The sequence below is a fragment of the Petromyzon marinus genome, chromosome 8 (assembly GCF_048934315.1).
Source record: "Petromyzon marinus isolate PM22_M1 ecotype Great Lakes invasive population chromosome 8, UKy_Petmar_22M1.pri1.0, whole genome shotgun sequence".
NCBI lineage: Eukaryota > Metazoa > Chordata > Hyperoartia > Petromyzontiformes > Petromyzontidae > Petromyzon > Petromyzon marinus.
In genome coordinates, this window is record NC_133674.1 from 14,665,172 (window position 1) to 14,682,603 (window position 17,432).

Consider the following 17,432-nt stretch of genomic DNA (forward strand, 5'->3'; position numbering starts at 1 on the left):
ATAGTATCTAGATAGCCCATCATCCATATGATCTGTCAGCTTGCCACCATACCGAACTCCGAAGCCAGTGAACATGCCCAGTCAAGTGAACTGGTTCAGTCCCCTGGCCATAAGATAATCTAATAAACCAACATAACAGCCACGCACCACTTTTGTAGCTGGCCAACCAAACTATCCAGCCAAATAAGGCAGAGGGCAATTCGTGTTGCTTGTGTAGAGAGCTTTGGAAAACCTATCTGGACTCCCACACTGACTCGGGTGTGTCCAACAGCTGCAGGTCATAAAACGCCCCCACACAGAGACATACGCACGCTCTACTGATGGGATTCCTTCCCATTCGCAATTAACCTTGCGATGCTCCGCACGAAACTGTTTTATCAACACAACAATGTGGGGGGGGGGGCAGGGGTTGGAGGGGGTTCAGAACCAGTTCAGTAATCACTCGCCACTGATGCTAGTCGTGGTCGGGAATCAAACTCGGGTGTTAGGGTTTATAGCGCAGTGCGCTAACCACGGACCCCCCCCCCCCCCCCTTTACATAAAACTCCAAACAATGGTGGAGTTTCATGTAAAGAACGCTATAAAATGTAAATGAGGAAACTTCAGAGTTCAGAATGATGTAGTCATGTTTGAAAATCATTCAATCAGATTTGACTGCGATTTGAGGTTGCTGTACTCTGGAATAATTTCGTGTCGTATTTTTCCGCTCCTCGTTAAAAATCGAAGACGCCATAATTATAATGACAAGATTACAAAACAAGCACTCTATGCCATTTATCAATCGATACCAATCGTGTTGGATATTCGAGAGGCACCAACCCCACTCACGACCGCACATCCGTCCTCGCCTGATTTGTCCACAAACAGCCAAGAAAATTCTCCCATTGTGCTTTGGTGGAGCTTCGAGATGTATCTTGTACATTATCCTAGAACTGTTTGGTTTGTTGTTGTTGCGTTTTTTTTAGAATAGCCTTGTCGTGTTTAGTTTGTCGTCGTTCCCCACCGCACACCTCCGATTACCACCGTTGGCGACGTAACGGTGAAGATGAAGTCCAACTACCCCGGTATCAATGCCCGTGACGATGTAAGAGATGACGCAGTTGTCCCCGCTTACGTGAACCCTAAGGGACCAGCACCTGAGTTCAAGTCCCGGCCACGGATAACATCGGTGGCGAGTGCTAATCGAAACCTCGCCACCAATCCACCACCAACAACGTCCTCTTTAAGTCCAGCGGTGCATCGACAAATGCGCTCCCACGTTGTCAAATGGCACATAAACACGCTCCCCCAACAGGCACGGTCGCGGCACCTTAACCTTCACGACGTAAACCGCTTACAACGCATCACAAATACAAATATTTTTTTTCCCCGCCTATATAGCATTAGACTATTGGGATGAGTGCTGTTAGCGAGCACCTAATTAAGGGCCGGCATGGCACACTTTGGGGGTGTGTGGTTGGCCAGCAGCCACGCCTGGCCGCCTTTGTTTCCCCGGTGCAATACCGCAACCAGGTTCTGCACTCATTTAAGGCAGAGTCGACCTAGGGGTAGGTCGCAAACGAGACAGGTTCAGATATTTTTGCCACCGGTAGTTTGGTGGCCGTGAGCGGGAGTCGAACTCGGGTGGGCCAGGTGCGTGGCGCAGCGCGCTAACACCGCTAGACCACTGCTCCCACCACCGCATCGCACACGCGATCATTCTTATCCCGGCCACAATACGTTTCGTCAATTAAATAAAGAATCATTTACATCACCCTTCAAAAAAAACACACACACGCGCACGCGCGCGCATACACACATCTAGTAGCCACGCAGTTTACTCAAACGAGGCGTTATGAATACAACACCTCTGTTGTGGACGCGAGAGTAAGAGCACCAACCTTCTGAATGAAGTTCAGACGTTGTTTAGTCGGGGCGCGCCACGCGCAAATCCACGACCACCACCACCAGCAGCCAGCAGCCAGCCCCCTCGCGAGATGCTCGCACGCGTTCTGGTGCTAGACCGCACCACCAGCACCACCAGCACCCCCGTACTTGACCGCACCACCAGCACCCCCGTACTTGACCGCACCACCACCACCGGACTTGACCGCACCACCAGCACCCCCGTACTTGACCGCACCACCACCACCACCACCGGACTTGACCGCACCACCACCACCACCGGACTTGACCGCACCACCACCACCGTACATGCGCTAGACCGCACCACCAACGCACGCTGCTGCCACTGCTCCTCCGTACGCCGACACAATCATAATAATAAGTGACGGATCGGCGTCCCGGGCACAACGCACGCGCGTGGATTCGCTGCCTGGGCTATCCCTTCTCCGTGCCCGTGTTAATCTGTAATATTTAAGCGCTGCAGTGCGGCCAGGCGGGCGGGCGGGCGCCTCCTCTTCCCAGCACCCCCCCTACCTCCCCCTTTTGGGAAGAGGTTATTCCAGCAGCAAGCAGCAGCGGCAGCAGCGTATGACAGCGTGGGTTTATCCCGAGCACGTCACAGCAGTAGCAGCAGCAGGAGGAGCAGGAGGATGATGATGATGAGTGCGTGGATCGCCTGTGTGGCATCCCCCGCTCCTACCACTAAGCAATGCAACCCCCGCCCACTTTACGCAGCAGTGCGGGGCGGGTATCCCCCCCTCCACCCTCCCCCTCCACCCTCCCCCTCCACCCTCCCCCTCCACCCTCCCCCTCTCCCTCCCCTTCCTCGTCCTCCTCTCCACCCCCTCCCTCCTCCCTCCCTCCCCCTCCACCCCTTCCCTCCCCCTCATCGTCCTCCTCTCCATCCCCTCCCTCCCCCTCCACCCTCTCCCTCCCCTTCCTCGTCCTCCTCTCCACCTCCTCCCTCCTCCTCCCTTCCTCCCCCTCCATCCCCTCCCTCCCCCTCAACTCTCTCCCTCCCTCCCTCCACCTCCTCCCTCCCTCCTCCTCCCTTCCTCCCCCTCCATCCCCCTCCACCTCCTCCTCCTCTCCACGTCCCCCCACCGCCCCCCGGCTTCGTGAGAGGTCTCTGCGACGGGCGCAAGTGACGCGCTAGATTTTGTCTTTGTGAATTTGTTTTGTTTTTAAATACCGTTCGCGCACGTTGCCTTCTTTTGTTGCTTTGAACGAGAATCTCCTCCAGTGTTCTGTTTTGAATGGTCTCGCGAGTGGCATCTGTAGTGGTCATTGTACGCATGTTCAACTTTTTTCGCACCGTACGTAAGCCGACCGTGCGGAATCGGAGGTGCGGGGAGAAAGGACAACAATCTAAAACACACACAAAAAAAGCAGTTCTAAAGACGCGAGTGTTCAATCGTTTAAACACGCCTGACCTCTCACTTGCGGATGAGACCGAGAAAGTCGAAAGCAGTCCAGGCTTTGGCTTAGTTGATGCAAAAGCTGCTCGATAATATTGGTCTACATTTCCAATAGACTGATGGGCTCAGACACATTTGAACGTGGATACTCATAAATGGAGTTCTTGTTGAAATTTGCTTTAACTCAAAAAATACGAAGTCCATGCCGCAGCATCAAAGGCATCCCACGCTTTGCGCGTCTCATAGATCATAGGTGGGGGGTGGTGGCAGGGTCACACTGAGGTTTTGTGCAACGGACGCGCCGAGACAATTTCCCGTGGATGGAATACACAGCATGAGAGAAAACAGCCTGAAACAGAGATTCAAAAATTCCCTTCCCCGCCAACTACGCGGTGGATACACGTCTGTTGACGTTACATAATCTCCTCCGTTCAGTACAAGTAACGCGCTGCACGCGCATCATGATTGTTAATCACATCCTACGTGGCAGGGCTCTTGATGGATATAGTTTGTGCGCTTTTGTGTGTGTGTGTACATGGGACGTGTACCAACAACACTATGTAACACAATTTTTGTTCCTGGGTAGTAAGTGTTATTTCGTAATTGCTTATGCCTAAAAAGTATATAAAGTGGCTATTATTCCACACCAACTTTGCTTTTGTGACCAGGACATCGATATTTTGAAATGTACCTAGTTTCAATGAGAAAATATGCGAATTTGTACATTTTCGTTCACATACAGTGAGAAATAAACAACATACGAATCAAAATTAACATGTATTTATACTAAAGTAATACAAAAATTACTACAAAAGATTTAGAAGTAGTTTTTTGAGATTTACGATTATACTATAAATCACTTTGAATGAATCAGCCCCCCAAATGTAGTCTCCCATCATGTTCTCGTTATACTGTCTTTGGTAGGGGCATTCAAAGTCCAGTATATCCAGGTGGAAGCGCTCGCCTTGTTCCTCCTTGAATTTATCAAGATGAGCATCAAGGATATGGACTTTGAGGGACATCCTACAGCCCATTGTGTCGTAGTTCTTCACCAGTCTCAACCAGCTCCACAGTTGTCGACCTTGTGATTGCAAAGGAAGCCACGAACCACTGCGACAAAGCTGTTCCAAGCCGATTTCTCCTTACTAGTGAGCTTCTTGGGGAATTCATTACCCTCCAGGATCTTCTTTGTCTGTGGTCCGACGAAGATACCGGCTTTGACCTTTGCCTCAGACAGATTAAGGAAGAAGTCTTGAAGGTACTTGAAGGCTGCAGACTCCTTATCTACAGCTCTGACAAATTTTTTCATAAGGCCCAATTTGATGTGCAGTGGTGGCATCAGCACCTTCCGGGGGTCCACCAGTGGCTCCCAGTTGACGTTGTTCCTCCTCACAGAGAACTGGGTTCGCTGTGCCCAGTCCTGCCCGTGGTAGTGTGCCTTGGTGTCCCTGCTGTCCCAAAGGCAAAGATAGCAGGGAAACTTGGGAAAACCGCTTTGGAGACCCACCAGGAATGCCACCATTTTGAAGTCTACGATGACCTCCCAGCCATACTCATCATACTTCAAGGCGTCCAGCAAGGTCTTGATGCTGTTGTAATCCTCTTTGAGGTGCACCGAGTGAGCCAGGGGAAGAGACGGGGACTTGTTACCATTATGGAGCAGCACGGCTTTGAGGCTCCTGGATGAGCTGTCAATGAAGAGGCGCCACTCATTCTGGTTACAGGCGATTCCGATTGCCTCGAACAGACTGGTCACATTGTGGCAGAAGCAGAGCCCATCTTGATGGGTGAAGAAGCTGCGAAAAGGTTGGTGATGCTTCCTCTGATCTGAGACTTGCACACTCTTATCCAACAAGTTCCACTGTTTGAGCCTAGACATCAAAAGCTCGGCATTGGACTTGGTGAGACCAATATCTCTGATCAAGTCGTTGAGGTATTTTTGGTTGGGGTAGTATGGGTTTCTCTCCTCAGCTCCACCTCTGAAATTGTCATCTGGATCTACAACGTCTTCCTCGCTCTCTGACTTGCTGCTCTCTTATAAAGACGGCTGCTCTTTCTCCAGAGGAGTGGGTACGGGGAGCTCATGGCAGTGTGGCACCGGGGCGATGGATGAAGGAAGGTCTGGATACGTAATAGCAGGTGCATTCTTGCCAGCCCGACGTTTGGAAGGGCCCACCATGTAGAAGTAGCAGTTGCTTGAGCGGTCAGTGGCTTTCTGCCAAATTCTTCGGATAGCGAACTTCATGGCTCTTTTCACCTCTGTACCATCCTACAAAAATACATTTATTTCACCCATGACTAATGTGTAAGAGATTCTCGCAACATTTTCACGTATGAAATAACATTGAAAATTGTAAAATATTTTAAAATTAAAAACTTTAACAATTAACATAAAATTCCGAGCAATAATTGTACATCTTACCTTCCAGAGTTTTTTGCATTGCTCGCAGGTGAAATGAGGCACCCCGGGTTTGTCTTGATCCCTGACAGGCATGCCGAAATATGCCTTGTAGGCTTCACACATCTTAGCAGATCCTTCCACAGAGTACTTGTTCGCTCATGTCTTGATAAATTGGCCGCAGACATAGCAAAATGCGTCTGCCGGATGCTTGCAGACTCTTGATGCCATCTCAGAAAAATGCAGTTATGTATCCACTTAGCAAGCTGGAACTAAACTGAACTGGTGGGCTTAAGGACCCTGTATTTATACTATTCACTGGCGGAGCCAGTGGGGGGGGGGGGGGGGGGTGGCACATGCCCCCCCAATGATCCGATCAAACCATAATTTCGATCGGATTATTGGGATTTATTGGTAATACATCGGCATTTTGCGGCCCCCACTGCCACTGTGTAGCATATTATTACGTGCCAGGGACTCTATGAGATGATAAGACAATAGTCTGAGTCCATAATTGGCAATAAGTAACGGCAAAGCAGTTATAAGTGACTCACAGAATTGTGCGCAGTTGCGTATACAGTCCACGACTTCCCTGAAGGCATCAACACCTTCAGCGAGCGCGATGCCGATCACACAACGCGGTTCGAATTCGACCCTCGATCGATGGCTGTGCCATCGCCGCACACGCGTAGAATAAAGAGCAAGGGACAAGTCCTTACTTACTAACAACTCCTCTATCATGTCATTGCTGGAGGGGTTGTCCCCCCCTACCTGAAATTCTGGCTCCGCCATTGCTACTATTTATATTACTGGAAAGTTCTAGAATGTTCGAGAAGTTACTCCAAGTTTACTCAGCACCGACTCTATCTGGAATGTTCTGGAAAATAGGTAAATTTCTAAATATCAGTGTCCTGGTCACAAAAGCAAAGTTTGTGGGGAATAATAGCCATTTTCTGTACTTTTGAGGCATAAACAATTAGGAAATAACACTTACTACCCAGGAACAAATAATAATTGTTACACAGTGCAATCATCATGGTGCGTGCAGGGTACAATGACTTAAATTTATGTTCTCGTACGTTGCGAGGGTTGGCAGTTTTAACTAAAAAAAAACCCGGCTGGCCGGATAATTCCGCACCCTGCACACCACATCCAGTATAAATGCAGTTATGGATGCGGCTACTAGACACCTCGACAGCGTAGACACGTGCCCATATACTCAAGTCAACATGCCTCGCGAAAAACGAAAGCCCTTTTTTCGCGAGCCACGCGGGGAATTAATTAACTGAAACGATGCACGGCCACGCCACGTGTCGATACGTGGGCTGTCAATATCGCAGCACGTAAATTGTATTAATGCTCATCCCGTAATGTCAGCAAAATGCATGGTGATTTATATCATGCCGGGATAAAAACTAACAAAACACGTGCAGTGTATGCGCGTGTGTGTGTGTCGAAACGTCAGTTGTACGTGTATCTACACAGATGTATACTTTGAGAAATATTCTTTGGACAAAAAACAATACATTTTCTCAGTCATATATACAGCACATGAAGAGCGCCCCCTTTTGCAATTGCCAGGCAAATATGGTATATACAGTAATGTAATAAGGCTACAATAACCTACCATCATCGCCACAACATCACATCACACAATGCTATAATGGAGCAAGCGTAATTTGTTCCAGTTTGCCTGTCCGAAATGACTGAGTTAAAACCATTATTTTTTGAGCGCATAACATTTGTGAAACAACACTATTCAATGAAGCATTGATATTTTAGTATTTTTTAATGTCGGTTTAAACAAAAAAAGTACGATAAAAAACAAATTTTGGGAAACATTACATCCGGTTTACGACAGTCAGATTTGCAACAATTGTTTAATCATACTTCCCCATGCTGGTCAATGCGATTTGGTGACACGGGGAGGCCCTATCGAACTGGGTCAGATATCACCCCCCACGAATGTTAGCCGTGGCCAGAAATCGAATTTCGGTCCTTGAGCTCAGTAGGCCAACACCTCCGCTATGAAATGTTTCTCTGCAAATGTTGAACAATTAAGCTTAACATTAGATTTAAAGCTTTCGTGACTGCAGGGATTCATATTCTTGGTTCTTTCGGTAAAGTCACGTAGAAGGGAAACAATAAAATCATAAAAATATAAAACAATAAAATTATCACGACAATCATCATCACGCCTGATGATTGCTTGTGTGGCAGTCGAAACGTCGTGAGAATTTTGTTTTATATTTTTATTATTTTATTGTTTCCCTTCTACGTGACTTTACCGAAAGAACCAACAATAATTAAGCTTAAGTTGCATTCTAACAACATACTAATAATAAATGTTGCATTTTCGACTAACTACTGCATCATCCTGGTTGTGTGAAATCTAAACCGTGTCTCTTCTACTCTGGTTCCCAATTATTTGTTTTTATCTTTTGTTAATGTCCCGACCTTTAACGCATTGAATGCACAGGCACTCACCGGCGACTGAAGACCTATTTTCAATTGTTATCTCTCAACACATCACAGAAATGTCGTGTCCCTAAGAGGCAACTTTAAAAAATATATATTATTTGTTTTAAACATCTGCTAAAAGCAAATAGTGTACCTCACCAGGCACACTCTTTGCTTTTTCATGGGCCACTAAAGTCAAATCTGTCCGACCAATATGGAACTCCCTCCCCAATGCCGTCCGGACCGTCGACTCCCTTGCCCCATGTTCACATTGAGGTTCAACACTTTCCTCGTGTCTTCTGCCTGGGATTGACTATCTCGTTTGTAGAATGTAAATACCGTGCATGTTATCGTCTGGGGATGCTGCTGTGGTGCAATGTTTAGCAACACAGCACTTGAAAATCCAGAGATCACCCGTTCATCCTGTCGATCAGCTTAAACAAAGGCCAAGTATCTTAAATCTACGACCCCTGTCCACCCAGAAGTATAAATACCCACGGTGAGCCGATAAGGCATTTTGTGCGTTGCTGGCGTAAAGTGAGCTATTCTCGCATCTTCCAATACGTTCGCCCAGCATGGAAGAGTAGGCCAATATTCCCTCGAGAGGGACTTCATCGAGCGCCCTCTAATGGAGAGGCTATCGCCACCGGCGGTGATGTGAGCAAGCAACTGCAGGGCTGCACCTTTAGCTGTTACATTAATATCTACATGATGCACATCACAACTTTTTGTACAATTGTATAATTATATAAACTAGTTGACGCTGATGGAGGTCCACCATGTTAAATATCTCATTATACAAACCGTACGTAATGGTTTGTATGCCTCATTAATGACGCTTCTGGATAATGGAGGAAGGGCATTGAAGACGATGATCAAGTACTTCTCAAAGATGCAGCATGTGCTGCTTGTGCTGTTGCCCATGGACTTAAATAAGGTCCCGACGTCTACCCACACCCATAATTGTGCAGACATCCAATACAATAGCCCGAGTTCCTTTTGCACAGTCAATATTCCCACGGAATTAGTTTCACGGTTATTTCATGGCAGTGTTATAGTAATGTAGCTACCAAACCAACATAGGCTATAACATTTCGGCCAGCTTTACGATGAGATTTGATGTCGAATGTAAGCAAGCAGCAGACACCTATGAGGTGATAATGTAGAGAATACTTTTAATGTGGAAAACCTTTACTACATATGCTAGTTTGTGTTCTACCTTTGTTGGTTTATTATCCATGTGAGAGTTGACAAGATACATTTTAATATGCAGGTTTTTTTGTGTAGTTTGGTAGAATTTTAAATTAAATGCCTTGTAAATGTAATTCCAATTGAGACTGCAAACAAAATTGGTGGTTTCCACATAAGCCAAGTGAGTCATGAGTGAGTTGCGATGAAGATAAATTAGATTATGCATATACAGTACTGTAATGCGCTCAACATTTACAAATGCCCTTATGGAAATTAAAATTACCTCATCGTATTGCTATTATGATTCCAAATGTAAAACATATGCCTGCATTAAACAATGTTCAAACAGCATTTCAGCATAATTCCAGTACAATTACCACAACTAGTTGGTCTAGTAATACTGTATACTTTTAAACAATGTATATATTGCAATGGTTAAAACTACAAAAATAATAGTCAGCTTTCGAATGGCAAAGAAATATAAAACTACTTTCGTATGTTTACTAAACATAGAATAGTTGAATATGAAACGTTTATTTTATCCACAGTTGGTGTTCAATTAATCAGCTAATCACTTTTATCTCTGCATTACATCAAATTATAATAAGCATTGGTTAGATGTAACACATATAACCATTGTTTAGTATACAGTACTTTATTTTAAATCTGCATTTGCAAAAAAAGCCCGTGGTGAAATTCTTTGCTGTGGAAATCTAAAAGCTAATTGCATTGCATATTTCACAATAACATTTAAAAATAATTCTGACAGGTTATGTGTAATGTTACATGTGCACCATTCAAATGAATTCCCTTAGATTTTCTGTATATGCCTTGTTACACTTTATTGATTTTTAGTAAAATACTACAAAAGACGGACGAACGAACTACAAAAGACTTGCGTGAGAATACATGAAAATAAATCACAATGCATTGTTATTTTTAGTGGTTGATAAAGCAGTCATTTGTTTCAAAAATATACTGTGCCGTATATAAAACGCTGCCTTGTGACAAGTCACGAGAGCAGAAACGTACAATACACTCACAGGTACAAACGGTATTAGATTTATGTTGCATGTAGATGATGCGGAAGATTTTTCTTATGGGAGTTGCAAACATTCCACTTGTTAAAAGGGTCTCTATGAATGTGTTTCACATGATAAGCGACCTTTGTCAAGCATCGTCAACATGCACTGTGCTCAACCACCCAACTGGATGGCAAACCCATTTTCTGTTTCTTCATTCTCACCTCTCGGCTTTGGAATTCGCTTCCATCGTCTCTCCTCCCAAGTTTTTATAACCTTGCTCAGGTCAAGCAACCTATTAACTCTCATCTATTATAACCTTAACAGTTCATTGCCTAAAAGAAATACACCTGATATGGACGATGCTGAGCAATAGACGACTGTGTATATATGAGTGACAAAACCAGGTCAACTCGGTTCCCCAACAATGGATTGCCACGAGGTTCAGTACTTGCGGCAACGCTCTTAAATGTCTGCACGAGCAATACGCTACCAACTGGGTCACGAAAATGTGTATGTGCGGATGACCTTGCCATGGCATGCAAGCGGCCACTTTCAACGGCATCGAATCTCCTCTAAACCAAGACATAAACACCATGGGAGAATATTTTCAGAAATGAGACTCACACCAAATCCACACAAAAACATTTACTACATTCCATCTTGATAATAGGAGCACCGAGCACACTCTAAAAGTGACCTGCGGCAACACTGTGCGACATGACCCCCACTCCAACCTCTCTCGGTGTGAAGCTGGATTGTACGCTAACCTTCCACGACCACCTGAAAAAGGAAGCTGCCAAGACCAAAGCAAGGGTCAACATGGTCCAGAAACTGGCAAGCACGCGCTGGCGAGCATCAGCACCAGTGCTACGTACAAAAACGATGACCCTTGTGTACTCTGCAGCTGAGTGCTGTGCGCCAGTATGGGCCAGAAGTAGTCGCACTGGACTTGTTGATATCCAAACGAACACTGGAATGCGGTGTATCATTGGAACCGTAGAGTCGACCCCAACACCGTGGCTGCCTGTGCTGTCACACATCTCTTACCCATCTGCCGCGACGCTGCAACCCTATGGGAAGTCTTGCGAATTGAGGAATATAGTCGCCATCCCATTCATCAAGAACTCTATAACGTCCCTCCTCGTTTGAAGTCACACAAGCCCCTTTTGATCCATGCGCTTAACTTGAAACAATGCGAATTCATCCATAACACAGGTTTTTTTTTGGTGTATATTTACATTTACGCGATCTAACCCAAAGAAACCTGTATTATGGATGAACTGAATGCGAATTCAACCCCGATGAAGCTTGGAAAGCTGAATGGAGTTCAAAATAAGACACAAACAAACACTTTGTGAAAGATCCAACGCACAAGATCCCTGGTTTTGATCTTCCACGAAGCTCATGGCCCACCCTAAACCGCATCCGCACAAACCATGGCGGATGCCTGATGCCCAAATGGAAAAATGGAAGACTCTCCAGTGTGCAACTGTGGTCATCCAGAACAGACCATGGAACATACAACGGTGTAATGCCCGATCCACAAATACGAAGGAGACATCGCAGCGTTACACTCCACTGCTCCTGACACGGTTGTCTGGCTTGGCCACCTGAATGGGAAATTGGAGTTGGTGCTCTGCATCTACATCAGCAGCCATTTGAAAGAAAGCGAAGACCTCAAATGGTGGATTTTGTTGCTAGCTGCTTGGCATTTTTTGGGGTCTTTGGATGTGCGCTCAAGCATCTGTGATAAAAAAAAGTATGAGAGCATCCTTGAAAGCACAATGACGGGATTACGTACTGTAAGTTTAGGAAAGCGTATATGATTGTACACCTAAGGATTTACATGATGATTAAGGTTTGTTGAGTTACAATCTCAAATGTAATATTTATTGGGGGGAGGAAACAGGATCACAATCAACAATGTCTGCAGGGATATGTTATTGGTTGTTCTTTGGAATGCAAGACTTTATTTCATTTAAAATTTTCACCAATGACAATATATACCACCACACATGTATTACAAATGCTAGAATAAAGTAGAAGCCAAATGGATACTTAAATTATATTTCCGTACTCGGAGTATTAGTGACACATTTAGCTTCTCTGAAAGAGTTTAGGTAATAGCAGTCAAATGGCTCAGATTCAGGAGCACGCATTTGTCATTTATAGCAATAATGTGTGAAAAGAAGCATTTTGTAGCAGTAGCATTTCTGAGAATGTAATATTGTCTGATTTTAGGGGATATAACCTCTTAACAGTGTATAAATGTAAATAGTAAGTGCAGCATGATAACATCTGCACGAACACAAATGGCAAAACATCCATGGGCGATAAGTGAAGAAAAGTGACCTTTTTGTATCTAACTCCGCTGCTTTTCACATTGATGCTGTATAAGCTCTCTGATGTGTTTTCAGACTGTACTCTGTGTTTTCTCTGGCATGCCTGACGGTCAACTCCGACATTTCCGGAGCAAAACGCTTCTTCGGGAAACTCGGATCTTGAAGAAGCTCCCAGCACGTGGAGCGACTAAACGTCGGGAAATATCGAACGACAAGCGGCAGGACCCGGAAACGCATCGGAGCGTTTTGGATCGTTTCTTTGGAAATAATACTGAGTTACTCCTTCTTATATTCTTTGGGTCTTTCGGTAAAGCCACGTAGATCGAAAAAATATATAAATAATAACAATATCACGACGTTTCGATCGCAACACAAGCAATCGTCATCACCTGATGACGATTGCTTGTGTTGCGATCGAAACGTCGTGATCACCTGATGACGATTGCTTGTGTTGCGATCGAAACGTCGTGGTTTTGTTATTATTTTAATTATTTTTCCTATCTATGTGGCTTTACCGAAAGACTAAAAAAATATGAATTCCTGCAGCCAAGAAAGCTTTAAGTCAAGATTTACTCATTCTCATTGAGATTGACACTAATTCTAACAACCCCACATACACAGCAGTGGCGTGGTCGACCCTGTTTGACTTCAGGATGTCCAAATTTGTGACCCTCAATCAAACATAGCCTCCAAATCACTTTTAGCTAATACCAACAGAATGTTGTTGTAAACACTAATTTCTCTCATTTCTGTTGTAACATTTTTGTCATAACAAAAATGAGATATTGTATACTGATAAAATACTTTCAGCATCATTCTATCCATTAGTAAATCATGAAATGACTACACATCCTTAAACTGAAATTACCTCATAAGTATTGATCAAATAATTTTTTGTTTAATATTCTCATCGGGTCGCATGGTGTTTTGTGCAGAGTCTCTAACCCTTATTAACTCTCTCGGACCTCTCTGTTTACGTGCTATGAAGAACCATTGTCCAAAATGTCACTGATATATTTACTTCTTTTAAAGCGGTGTTACTGACGAATGAGTTGAGTTTTGTTGATTAAGCGTGTGCACCACTGCTAACACAGCATCACAAAATAATTAGTTTTATATGTATTGATCGAAGGTTACTTACAAAGTAAAAGCGATCTAAGATGGTGTAGGCTAAGAGATTCCCAAGCATCTGGAATTGCAAGACTGAAGTGGCAATGCAATGAGATGGCTTGTGAACGTTGTTGTCTATGATATGATGGCTTTTGTAAATGCAGTTAAAACTATGACAATGACTATTCCATGTCGATGATGATAACGTCAAATAGAATGATCAAAATTATTTTGCCAATTCAGAAAAAATATATAATACTAATCAGCAAAACAACAAAATGGATACAAATAAAAGCTCGGATTTATTGCCCACGCAGTAGCAGTATGCTGTGAAACTAATTAGACCATACATGCCATGGGCCTGCATGCTAATTCAGGATCCCTGTTAGCTTTCATAAGGACACATTACATCAAGGCTATGCTATTTGAAGCCAATACAACAGAAACTGACATCGCATGCCCTGTTCAAAGCCAGCACATGGATTTGAAGCTACCCCACTGGCTTTGCGCTTCACAAAGCGGTGTGGAAAATCCTGGTTTCATTTTGACAAAGCTTCGCCGAACATCCGCCAGCATGACACGCCACCGACTTCTGAACATGTCATTGGGAGTCAGTGTTACACGCAGAAATTTGGCCAGAGGATTCACACCAGCTCTCAGCGCTAAATACGACAGAGCACAATGGCTGCAGTGAGTAGCATCACTTTTATGCTCTTGTTCCACATGTGGCACGCAAATATGACAAATATGTTAACTGGTTAATTTACTTCATTGTATGCAACCATTTTCATGTACATTTTATTGTGTTTTAAAGTTCAAGCCTCTATGTTAGGTTTGTTTATCAGAGCTGGTTATGCAATTACTTCACTGGTTAATCTAATGATTACAAGTTCAATTACTCGACAAATCGGAAAACACAAATTATTGTGAAAAAAGTCTCAGCTCTCTGCGCGCGTGTGTCGCTGGACGGGAGGTGACATTGTTGGCGTTATAAATCGCATCATGCTAGCCATACATTGGAGGGGGGTTCCTGCCTTCAGTAGGCAGGGTATTGAAGTGGCCACCAGTTTTAAAGGGTAATCGACCACATACACATAGTCAACTAATTAACTTAATCCACGTTATCGTCCCAATTCTATTCGCTATATGCAGCTTGAATTTTCTCAACATGTGTAGTTTTCCTCTATGATAACTGAAACAGTAATAACACGGAGATATAATTAACTAATTGATGTGTGTTTACACCTGACCACACGTACACCTAAGCCTTTAATGTTACAGAATGGCGCACTAAAAACAGTTTCCACTGACTCATGTTGGCATGTTAGGTAAAAAAAACACGACAGGTGTTTTCTTAATTTATAAACAGGCAGGTGCTTTAAAGACACCGCCATCCTCTGAAGGTGACGGATGGGTGTTGTTTATGGATAGCACATGCCTATGAAATGCTACTCATCAAGACCACATTGGCAAATGTTCATATCCATATGGAGTAAACATTCATGACAAGCTACATACAGCACGCCACACCTTATAAGATTGAAAACCACAAAACCTAAGGCGAACGTGCTTATGAGAATGTGTTCGTTTTAAACATGGTTAAAATTTAATTTTGATTTAAAGCTTTCGTGACTGCAGGGATTCGTATTCTTGGTTCTTTCGGTAAAGTCACGTAGAAGGGAAACAATAAAATAATAAAAATATAAAATTGTGCATGTCACATAATGCACATTTCACGTGACTTCATAAGAAATGTCAAATACTGTACGTGAATTTTTCACAAAGTATACACTCCACAATATACAGTTGTCATTAACATAAGATTATTATTAATTACAAAAATTGTGGGTTAGCAAAAGTCATCGCTATTTGCATGCATATTGCGCACCCATTACATACACAGCTGTATGTGCCCACATTAGTCAACTTCCATGAAGTAACGTGGAATTTAGAGCGCAAGTGCCATCAGTTCACTCAAACAAATGGAGATAAATTACAGATTGTAAGTTTGCCGCTACTGCAACTACAGTTTTATTAAAAGCCTGGATATAGACCAAGCTGGGTCTGGTCCTGGGAAAATGTTCACTCCAATCTATGCCATGTATAACATCCAGGACAATACGTTATACATGGGAACCGTTATATATCTGCCCTGATCAATTAACCACCCAAACCTATTGCAGTATGTGTAGACGGTGCAACTCTCAATTTCATTAAGACAGATGTTCACAAACCTGACCTTTTTTCACACTCGGTAATGTATTCTTAACCTCATATACATTCGCTTACTTCCAGTACAATCGAGCATTTTCCCATTTTTAAGGCACTTTATTGTTGTCCAGTAATCTATTTGTGCATGGTGTAATAATCTCTTTGCATATCCAACATTTTACATCTCCACCTATACTGTACTTCAATCCCATTATGAGTTGGATAAGCAACTTTGTACTTTACAATACCTATTACAAGCAACAAGGTGGAATTTAGATTTCTACGAGAGTTACATATGAGGACTATATATACTCTATAGTCGTGCAGTGGTAATCGTAACTGTATTATAATTATAAATCTAGTACACAAATGACATTCAGCATCCGAATCTGGCCTGGACCTCTGTTCGGTTGATTCAGTCTAAAATGAACATCTAGCACATCAGCACTTGTGAGACATAGATGGGCTATGTGATGTGAGCCCTCTAACCCCCCTGCACCATGCTGGCCTTAAGAGGTGCTCAATACTAGAAATTAACCCAACGGTTCATTTAGTGAAACATTTTTTTTTGTCTTTATTAGATGTGTATAAAATACGAGCCCAGGAAGACATTTCCATTCTTCGAATTTTTAGGGTGCCTCGTATGTATTCATGCATGTGTGCATGAGTGTTTTAAACCATAATTCATGTTTCTGGAATTTTTCAAGTATAGAAGCCAAAAACAGCAATAGTGTAACTTATTGGGTGCCTATTTGAATAGTAATAAATCATGGTAGCTACACATCTGCATATAACTGTTTTGAGAACCCCATTATTTTTATAGTAATTATTCAGTAAAAAAAACCTGGTTGGTAAAGCATAGCTGGCATCCATGATCAGTAAACACATGGGGGGCATGATTGACCAATTATATGGGTGATTTCACTGAAGAGTAAGTATTTTCAATAAACATTCTAATCAGTAGGTGCACACTCATGGTTCATCGAGTGCTTATCCTCACTAATCTTCTCCGCTCCATGAGATTTATTATCTGGGTAGCGGCGTAGTTAAGTTGTGCTCCAGGAAATTCTTGTCCGTCTCCACTGTGCTTTTTTGTGTTTTTATATTTTGGTTGTTTATGTTTTTTGCATAAACTTGACTGGAATCAAATTACTCATTTTGGCAACAAATAAGAAAGAATTGGCTACACTGTTCATGATGACTTTTTTTCTGGCTTGAAATTGAATGACTGTACGGTATGTAATGTAATGAATATTTTCCACCAGGAACCAATAAGTTCTTCAATGCCAAATAATAATAACAAAAAATATTGCAATTGAGAATTTGGACCGATGCAACAGCAAACATTTTCCTTGTCACTTATGAACACTGCACATAATAGTATTTTACATTT

At 43.3% G+C, this 17,432-nt stretch overlaps 1 protein-coding gene across 35 annotated transcripts in view; it reads right to left on the reverse strand.

The window, feature by feature from the left end:
* LOC116940264 (sorbin and SH3 domain-containing protein 1-like) overlaps positions 1-2,592 on the reverse strand; it is a 143,639-nt gene extending 141,047 nt beyond the window's left edge. For 29 of the 35 annotated variants that reach the window (XM_032949814.2, XM_032949806.2, XM_032949820.2 and 26 more), the window contains exon 1: positions 1,881-2,591. The gene's annotated coding sequence lies outside the window, so the exon portion shown is untranslated. Of the gene's footprint in view, positions 1-1,880 lie in introns of all 35 variants that reach the window. The other 6 variants (XM_032949829.2, XM_032949828.2, XM_032949815.2 and 3 more) reach the window with 3 other exon arrangements.
* Positions 2,593-17,432: the final 14,840 nt, after the last annotated feature.